This window comes from Buteo buteo, unplaced genomic scaffold, assembly GCF_964188355.1.
Source record: "Buteo buteo unplaced genomic scaffold, bButBut1.hap1.1 HAP1_SCAFFOLD_150, whole genome shotgun sequence".
In the NCBI taxonomy this organism is placed as follows: domain Eukaryota; kingdom Metazoa; phylum Chordata; class Aves; order Accipitriformes; family Accipitridae; genus Buteo; species Buteo buteo.
Window position 1 is genome coordinate 102501 of NW_027439314.1, and position 10000 is coordinate 112500.

The window sequence follows — 10000 nt, forward strand, 5'->3', positions numbered from 1 at the left end:
GACGATCCGGGATAGAACCCGTTCCCCCACCAGTACTCTGGGCCCGTGGCGGAACCCTTTGTGACGCGCCAGTGTTCCGCCTGCTGTCCCTACGGGCGCGCGGTGTTAGATCCCGGCCCCCCATCCTGACCCTCCAGGGTAGGCCCGGTATCCCTACCTGATGCTCCGGGGTAGGCCTGGCGTTGCTTCCCAGCGCTCTGGTGTAGTACCGGTACCCCCGCCCGGTACTCCGGGGCAGTACCCCTGCCCCCGCCCGGTACTCCGGGGTAGTACCCGTATACCGCCGCCCGGTACTCCGGGGCAGTACCCGTGAGCCCGCCCGGTACTCCGGGGTAGTACCCGTATACCCCCGCACGGTACTCCGGGGCAGTACCCGTATACCCCCGCCCGGTACCCCGGGGTAGTACCCGTGTACCCCCGTCAGTACTCCGGGGCAGTACCGGTACCCCCGCCCGGTACTCCGGGGAAGTACCCATATACCTCCACCCGTTCCTCCGGGGCAGTACCCGCATACCCCCGCCCGGTACTCCGGGGTAGTACCCGTATACCCCCGCCCGGTACTCCGGGGCAGTACCCGTGAGCCCGCCCGGTACTCCGGGGTAGTACCCGTATACCCCCGCCCGGTACTCTGGGGCAGTACCCGTGTACCCCCGTCAGTACTCTGGGGCAGTACCGGTACCCCCGCCCGGTACGCCGGGGGAAAAACTGCTGTCCCTACGGGCGCGCGAGTTTAGACCCAGCCTTCCTACCCGACCCTCCGCCTTACGCCCGGTGTCCCCAGGCGACGTTCCGGGATAGAACCCGTTCCCCCACCAGTACTCTGGGCCCGTGGCGGAACCCTTTGTGATGTGCCGGAGTTCTACCTGCTGTCCCTACGGGCACGCGGCGATGGATCCCGGCCCCCCATCCTGACCCTCCAGGGTAGGCCCGGCCACCCTACCTGACCCTCTGGGGTCAGCCCGGTATCCCTACCCGACGCTCCGGGGTAGGCCTGACGCCCCTACCTCATCCTCCGGGGTAGTACCCGTACCCCTACCGGTGCTCCGGGATACACCTGCTGTCCCTACAGGCGCTCCGGGGTAGGCCCGGCCACCCTACCTGACCCTCTGGGGTCAGCCCGGTGTCCCTACCCGACGCTCTGGGGTACGCCTGGCGCCCCTACCTCATGCTCCGGGGTAGTACCGGTACCCCTGCCGGTGCTCCGGGGTACACCTGCTGTCCCTACAGGCGCTCCGGGGTAGGCCCGGCCACCCTACCTGACCCTCTGGGGTCAGCCCGGTATCCCTACCCGACGCTCCGGGGTAGGCCTGGCGCCCCTACCTCATGCTCCGGGGTAGTACCGGTACCCCTACCGGTGCTCCGGGGTACACCTGCGGTCCCTACAGGCGCTCCGGGGTAGGCCCGGCCACCCTACCTGACCCTCTGGGGTCAGCCCGGTATCCCTACCCGACGCTCCGGGGTAGGCCTGGCGCCCCTTCCTCATCCTCCGGGGTAGTACCGGTACCCCTACCGGTGCTCCGGGGTACACCTGCGGTCCCTACAGGCGCTCCGGGGTAGGCCCGGCCACCCTACCTGACCCTCTGGCGTCAGCCCGGTGTCCCTACCCGACGCTCCGGGGTAGGCCTGGCGCCCATTCCTCATCCTCCGGGGTAGTACCGGTACCCCTACCGGTGCTCCGGGGTACACCTGCGGTCCCTACAGGCGCTCCGGGGTAGGCCCGGCCACCCTACCTGACCCTCTGGGGTCAGCCCGGTATCCCTACCCGACGCTCCGGGGTAGGCCTGGCGCCCCTACCTCATCCTCCGGGGTAGTACCGGTACCCCTGCCGGTGCTCCGGGATACCCCTGCTGTCCCTACAGGCGCTCCGGGGTAGGCCCGGCCACCCTACCTGACCCTCTGGGGTCAGCCCGGTGTCCCTACCCGACGCTCCGGGGTAGGCCTGGCGCCCCTTCCTCATCCTCCGGGGTAGTACCGGTACCCCTACCGGTGCTCCGGGGTACACCTGCGGTCCCTACAGGCGCTCCGGGGTAGGCCCGGCCACCCTACCTGACCCTCTGGGGTCAGCCCGGTATCCCTACCCGACGCTCCGGGGTAGGCCTGGCGCCCCTACCTCATCCTCCGGGGTAGTGCCGGTACCCCTGCCGGTGCTCCGGGGTACACCTGCGGTCCCTACAGGCGCTCCGGGGTAGGCCCGGCCACCCTACCTGACCCTCTGGGGTCAGCCCGGTATCCCTACCCGACGCTCCGGGGTAGGCCTGGCGCCCCTACCTCATCCTCCGGGGTAGTGCCGGTACCCCTACCGGTGCTGCGGGGTACACCTGCGGTCCCTACAGGCGCTCCGGGGTAGGCCCGGCCACCCTACCTGACCCTCTGGGGTCAGCCCGGTATCCCTACCCGACGCTCCGGGGTAGGCCTGGCGCCCCTACCTCATCCTCCGGGGTAGTGCCGGTACCCCTGCCGGTGCTCCGGGGTACACCTGCGGTCCCTACAGGCGCTCCGGGGTAGGCCCGGCCACCCTACCTGGCCCTCTGGGGTCAGCCCGGTATCCCTACCCGACGCTCCGGGGTAGGCCTGGCGCCCCTACCTCATGCTCCGGGGTAGTGCCGGTACCCCTACCGGTGCTCCGGGGTACACCTGCGGTCCCTACAGGCGCTCCGGGGTAGGCCCGGCCACCCTACCTGACCCTCTGGGGTCAGCCCGGTGTCCCTACCCGACGCTCCGGGGTAGGCCTGGCGCCCCTACCTCATCCTCCGGGGTAGTACCGGTACCCCTGCCGGTGCTCCGGGGTACACCTGCGGTCCCTACAGGCGCTCCGGGGTAGGCCCGGCCACCCTACCTGACCCTCTGGGGTCAGCCCGGTATCCCTACCCGACGCTCCGGGGTAGGCCTGGCGCCCCTACCTCATCCACCGGGGTATTGCCGGTACCCCTACCGGTGCTCCGGGGTACACCTGCGGTCCCTACAGGCGCTCCGGGGTAGGCCCGGCCACCCTACCTGACCCTCTGGGGTCAGCCCGGTATCCCTACCCGACGCTCCGGGGTAGGCCTGGCGCCCCTACCTCATCCTCCGGGGTAGTGCCGGTACCCCTGCCGGTGCTCCGGGGTACACCTGCGGTCCCTACAGGCGCTCCGGGGTAGGCCCGGCCACCCTACCTGACCCTCTGGGGTCAGCCCGGTATCCCTACCCGACGCTCCGGGGTAGGCCTGGCGCCCCTACCTCATCCACCGGGGTAGTGCCGGTACCCCTACCGGTGCTCCGGGGTACACCTGCGGTCCCTACAGGCGCTCCGGGGTAGGCCCGGCCACCCTACCTGACCCTCTGGGGTCAGCCCGGTATCCCTACCCGACGCTCCGGGGTAGGCCTGGCGCCCCTTCCTCATCCTCCGGGGTAGTGCCGGTACCCCTACCGGTGCTCCGGGGTACACCTGCTGTCCCTACAGGCGCTCCGGGGTAGGCCCGGCCACCCTACCTGACCCTCTGGGGTCAGCCCGGTATCCCTACCCGACGCTCCGGGGTAGGCCTGGCGCCCCTACCTCATCCTCCGGGGTAGTGCCGGTACCCCTGCCGGTGCTCCGGGGTACACCTGCGGTCCCTACAGGTGCTCCGGGGTAGGCCCGGCCACCCTACCTGACCCTCTGGGGTCAGCCCGGTATCCCTACCCGACGCTCCGGGGTAGGCCTGGCGCCCCTACCTCATCCTCCGGGGTAGTGCCGGTACCCCTACCGGTGCTCCGGGGTACACCTGCGGTCCCTACAGGCGCTCCGGGGTAGGCCCGGCCACCCTACCTGACCCTCTGGGGGTCAGCCCGGTATCCCTACCTGATGCTCCGGGGTAGTCCTGGCCTCCTTACCTGTGTCTCCGGGTAAACCTGGCCACGCTGCAGGGTCGGCCTGCACTCCCTGGCCGCGCTACGGGCCGGTCCTGATTAGTGTATTAAGACCGCTCCGCGATTCCACTTTCTTAAAATTTATTGTGTCTGACAGCTTGTCTTTTACCGCGCACGCAGGCAGGCAGGCAGGCAGGCACGCGTCAAAAACGTGAGAGCAAAGCGTTACCCGCAGTCGGTGTACTTTATCGGTAACGACTTCTTCGGGAAGAGGCGCCGACGCTGCTCTCTCGTCTCTGTACGAGTCGGTGGCCGTCCGGGTACCGCGTGGCACCGTTGGCGTGGGATCCGCTCCTAAACGAATACAGAAGAATCGATACGCTATGAATCGTCATCGATTGAAGTTATTAACAGTTGACGAGCGATGCTGGATTGTATCGTTTATGGAGCGTCACCTACCGACTGATTTAGCGCTACGCGGTAATACGCTTTCTGGCAGTTCCTTAAATAACAAAACTCATTCGTTCACGCACGCTAGGTGTGCGTCCCTTCGTTAATAGCCGGAGAAGGAATACGTACGTACGTACGTACCTACCAGCGGATCGTCACGGATTGAATGTGACTCGATTAGTAGTCACCAGTATTATAAATTACCGACTCCTAAAGTTTGATTGCGGCACTCCTTTAGGACCTTGCGACGCTCTTGGTTAACGTTAGCGTTCTCCGGCCCCTGCGTTATCGCGCATTAACTGTTCATTGGCCTCCGAGGGACGGCGGTCTCGCAGGCCTCTGAAGAAAGCCAGTCGGCTGCCTGACAAGCGGTCCCTGTGGCCGAGGCCGACTTAGCCGAGCATCCTCGGAGACGACGAGCTCGCGTGGCCGCCGTGCCGGCTGACCGGCCCACCCCGGGGCCGTTTCCCCCCCGCTCCCGTCGCCGAAGGAGCGCGCCCCCCGCCACCGCCTAAGGCCGCTGGGACCTTCCTCACCGCTCGAACGCATCCCGCCGGCGACGGAGCCGCTGATGCCCCTCTGTCGGAAGCGCGGCGCGCCTCTCCGGCAGCCCTGGCTGGGGCCCTGGAGCCCCAGGTCTCTGCCCAGGCCGAGGCACGCGGCTGCTGCTTTGCCAGGGACGGGTCCGACCGGGAGCCGAGCGCATCGCCCGTAGGCAGGCACGGGCGCAGGCCGGACGTCGAAGCGGCCGACCACCCGGGCTGTAACAGAGAAAGCGGCGTTAGCGACACCGTTACAAATCTTTCTCATTTCCACCTGCGTGCGCGCCCGCACCCCGCCAAAACAGGCCCCCGGCCCGAACGCCCACCGCCTGCTGCTGCAGCCGCTCACCCGCCCTTAGACACACGCACGCGCACGCACGCACTGCCCCCCCCCATTCGAGTCCCCGCCCCAAACACCTCCCGCCCGCCACCGCACCCACTCGCACGGGGCTACACACGTGCGCACCCCCCCCCCGCAACCGGCCCCCCCCAGCCCAAACCCTCCACCCGCTGCCCCGCTCACAGTCGTGCGCTCAAAACGCACACGCGCGCAGCCCCCCCCCCCCCCCCCCCCCCCGCCCGAAACAGGGCCCCGGGCCGACACCCCCCACCCCCGTCACCCCGGGCCCGCCGCTGCACGCACACACACACCGCCCCCCCGCCCTCCCGCCACGCAGTTCGCGCCGAGCCTGGCTGCCCCTGCTCCCCCCTTCCGCCACCAGGCTTGCCGCCCCCGGTGGTGGAAGGCGGGAGACTTTAGGACCCTGCGGCGTCCCTGCCGGCTCCGTGCCCGGGCGGGAGAGGGGAGCCCCCCCGGTGCCCTGCCGTCTCTAAACCCCAGCTGCCGAGTCCCTATCCTGCCGCACCCGTGGCCCCGCTCCCGCCTTTCTTTCTCAGCCAGCCACGCACTCGCCCTGCTCCACTCCCGCCCGCCCCCGCCGCGGGGGGAAAACTAAAGGACCGGGGGGGTGGGACGGGGACGGGGACGGGGGAGAGAAGTAAAAAAAATAAAACTCCAACCGATCCAAACAGAAGCCTTCTCCGAAAAGACACACCGTCCCCCCTCGCCAGCCTGCCTCTGCGCCAGGCTCCCCGCCTGCTCGCCAGCCGCTCTCGCCCTGCTCCACTCCCGCCCGCCCCCGCCGCGGGGGGAAAACTAAACGACCGGGGGGGGGGGGGACGGGGACGGGGACGGGGACGGGGGAGAGAAGTAAAAAAAATAAAACTCCAACCGATCCAAACAGAAGCCTTCTCCGAAAAGACACACCGTCCCCCCTCGCCAGCCTGCCTCTGCGCCAGGCTCCCCGCCTGCTCGCCAGCCGCTCTCGCCCTGCTCCATTCCTGCCCGCCCCCGCCGCGGGGGGAAAACTAAACGACCGGGGGGGGGGGGGACGGGGACGGGGACGGGGACGGGGGAGAGAAGTAAAAAAAATAAAACTCCAACCGATCCAAACAGAAGCCTTCTCCGAAAAGACACACCGTCCCCCCTCGCCAGCCTGCCTCTGCGCCAGGCTCCCCGCCTGCTCGCCAGCCGCTCTCGCCCTGCTCCACTCCTGCCCGCCCCCGCCGCGGGGGGAAAACTAAACGACCGGGGGGGGGGGGGACGGGGACGGGGACGGGGACGGGGGAGAGAAGTAAAAAAAATAAAACTCCAACCGATCCAAACAGAAGCCTTCTCCGAAAAGACACACCGTCCCCCCTCGCCAGCCTACCTCTGCGCCAGGCTCCCCGCCTGCTCGCCAGCCGCTCTCGCCCCCCCTCTTTTCTAGCCTCCTTTCCCCGCCGCTGCTGCCGCCGCGACTGAGCAGCAGACCGTTGCCGTGGCGGGAAACACCACAGTTTCCGGGGGCCCCGTTGCCGGGCTGCAGACCACCCCACCCAGCCACCCGCCCCCCAACCCCCCGTCTCCAGGGCGCCGGAAAGTCTGTGATCGGGTGGGGCCGGGGGAGGGGGGGGGGGGGGGGGCTGCACCTACTGGCCTGCAGGTCCGGGACTGCAGCGCGGGGAGGGAGGGGGAGCACACCGGTGCAGGGGTGCGTGTAGCTGTGTGTGCCTGCGTCGCGTTCTGTGTGTGTGTGTGTGTGTGTGTGTGCGCGCGCCTCTGAGCGCGCGTGTGTCACCGGGGGGGGGGGGGTGGCAGTGCCTGCAGGATCGCAGATATGTATTTTAAAGTATTTATTTTATGAAAAAAAAGGAAAACGTCAAAAAAACACCAAAAAAAACCAGGCGGGGGGGGGGAGAAAAATTAAAAACAACCCCCCAAAAAAAGCCCAAGACCGCAAAAACCAAAACCAAAAGTCGGCGAGCACCCAGCAGCGCCGGGACCCGAACCTGAACCTGGCAAGGGGCTACCAGTCCTGAAGGCACCCAGTGAACAGCGAACTCGCGCCGGGGAGCCGGGCAGTTTGTGCCGGGGGCTGCCACCTCTGCCCGGACCCCGCCGACAGAATATGGTTGGGGGGGGGGGGGGCAGCAGCGGAGCAGAGGGGCTGGCTGGTGTGGTGAAGCTGGCAAGTGCCTGGCAGCCACCGGCTCGGAATAGGTGCGTGCACGTGCATGAGAACGACGAGGGTGGGGGGGGGGTGTGTGTGTGTCAGGAAACAAAAATTATTTTGAAAACTGGTTGTCGTTAATATTGTATTAATATTTCCCGCCGGAATCAATAAAGGTGAAATAACTCTTGCATCAGACAGTACGTTTAAACGTGCTCCCTTGGTGTAGAAGTGGTTCAAACTCGGGAAGGGGAGGGGGAAAGAAATGCCGTCCGGGAGAACCGGGAGAGGGTGGCCCTTTTAATCAGATTTGCTAAAATCTCAAAAGAAAGAAAAAAAAAAAAAAACCGAAAAAAACGAACCAAAAACAGGCGCACCTGCCCCCCCCGCCCCCCCCCGCCCAAGGGGCACCGAACGGCTGCCAGGTCTACCCGGCTCCGCGGGCGGCCGCCAGGTCTACCCGGCTCCGGAGGCCGGCGCGGCCGCCGGCGGCGCCCGGAGGACGCGGGGTGTCGCTGCCGCAGCGGCCGGTGAAAAGGGCCGCCAGGTCTACCCGGCTCCGCGGGCGGCCGCCAGGTCTACCCGGCTCCGGAGGCCGGCGCGGCCGCCGGCGGCGCCCGGAGGACGCGGGGTGTCGCTGCCGCAGCGGCCGGTGAAAAGGGCCGCCAGGTCTACCCGGCTCCGCGGGCGGCCGCCAGGTCTACCCGGCTCCGGAGGCCGGCGCGGCCGCCGGCGGCGCCCGGAGGACGCGGGGTGTCGCTGCCGCAGCGGCCGGTGAAAAGGGCCGCCAGGTCTACCCGGCTCCGCGGGCGGCCGCCAGGTCTACCCGGCTCCGGAGGCCGGCGCGGCCGCCGGCGGCGCCCGGAGGACGCGGGGTGTCGCTGCCGCAGCGGCCGGTGAAAAGGGCTGCCAGGTCTACCCGGCTCCGCGGGCGGCCGCCAGGTCTACCCGGCTCCGGAGGCCGGCGCGGCCGCCGGCGGCGCCCGGAGGACGCGGGGTGTCGCTGCCGCAGCGGCCGGTGAAAAGAGCCGCCAGGTCTACCCGGCTCCGCGGGCGGCCGCCAGGTCTACCCGGCTCCGGAGGCCGGCGCGGCCGCCGGCGGCGCCCGGAGGACGCGGGGTGTCGCTGCCGCAGCGGCCGGTGAAAAGAGCCGCCAGGTCTACCCGGCTCCGCGGGCGGCCGCCAGGTCTACCCGGCTCCGGAGGCCGGCGCGGCCGCCGGCGGCGCCCGGAGGACGCGGGGTGTCGCTGCCGCAGCGGCCGGTGAAAAGAGCCGCCAGGTCTACCCGGCTCCGGCGGGACTTAGCCGCATTTCGGGGGCGGGGAGGTAGACCTGATAGCCCCGCCACTTTCTCGGAGCTGGCCAAGGGGTCGCTGTTTTTCGCTGCCTCCAGTTACGTCATCGTAAAAGTCGGTGTCATTGGCGGGTCTCCCCGGTGGGCAGGGACGGCACTCTTGGAGCCGGCCGGGGGCGGGGACGTGATCTCCCGTACTATAGGAGGTAGTGGTGACTCGTGCACGGAGCAGCGCTAGTGAGCGGCTGCAAGGCTTACGGCTCAGCCGGCGAAGTGGAGCGCTGGGCGGCCGTTGTGGTGGTGGTTTTGCCTGGTGGTTCGGCTCGTTTTCTGTCTGTTCGGCCGGTTGGTCTCTCCCGGTGTTTTCCAAGTAAGCCAGCCGGGCGCCTGCGAGGGTCTGGCAGGCTGGCGGTGGCTGTTGACCCGAGTGGTGCGAGAGGTGCAAAGGTGGATTCCGCAGGGCATAGCCCGGTGGCCGGCGGCGGCCACCGGCACTCGAACGCTGGAAGACCGGGTGGAGCCGAGCCTGCCTCGGCTTTCCCCCGGCCCCGGAGGGCCCGATGATGGCAAAGGTGGAGCGCTGGTATATGCGAGGGCAGCTGCCCGTGAGCATCCAGCCCGCCGCGGCTGCCGCCGCCTCCTGAGGGCCTGGTGATGGGCGGGCGAGGTGGCGGCACCTCGTCCTTTGACTCTGGCCTTAAGCTGGAGCGGGCAGAGCGGCAGCCGGTCCCGGTGGCTGGCAGCCGGATGCAGACGGCTGGGGGTTCTCGTGCGTGCCGCAGCTTCCCCCCAGCCCCCGAGGGCCCGATGATGGCACAGGTGAGAGGCCGCAGCGCCTCGTCCTGTTTCTGCCGGCATGAGCCACGCGTGGGCGGCCTGTGGTGTCCGGCCTGCCCCGGCTTGCCTGGTTGCAGGAGGGCTCGGTGGAAAGGTCTGCAGCGCTGTACCGGGTTTAGAGGTGGCGGCACCTCATCGCGTTTTCTCCGGCCTTAAGCTGGAGCCCATGCACGAATTGGGCAGAGTGCAAGCGGCAGCCGGTCCCGGTGGCTGGCAGCCGGATGCAGACGGCTGGGGGTTCTCGTGCGTGCCGCAGCTTCCCCCCAGCCCCCGAGGGCCCGATGATGGCACAGGTGAGAGGCCGCAGCGCCTCGTCCTGTTTCTGCCGGCATGAGCCACGCGTGGGCGGCCTGTGGTGTCCGGCCTGCCCCGGCTTGCCTGGTTGCAGGAGGGCTCGGTGGAAAGGTCTGCAGCGCTGTACCGGGTTAGAGGTGGCGGCACCTCATCGCGTTTTCTCCGGCCTTAAGCTGGAGCCCATGCACGAATTGGGCAGAGTGCAAGCGGCAGCCGGTCCCGGTGGCTGGCAGCCGGATGCAGACGGCTGGGGGTTCTCGTGCGTG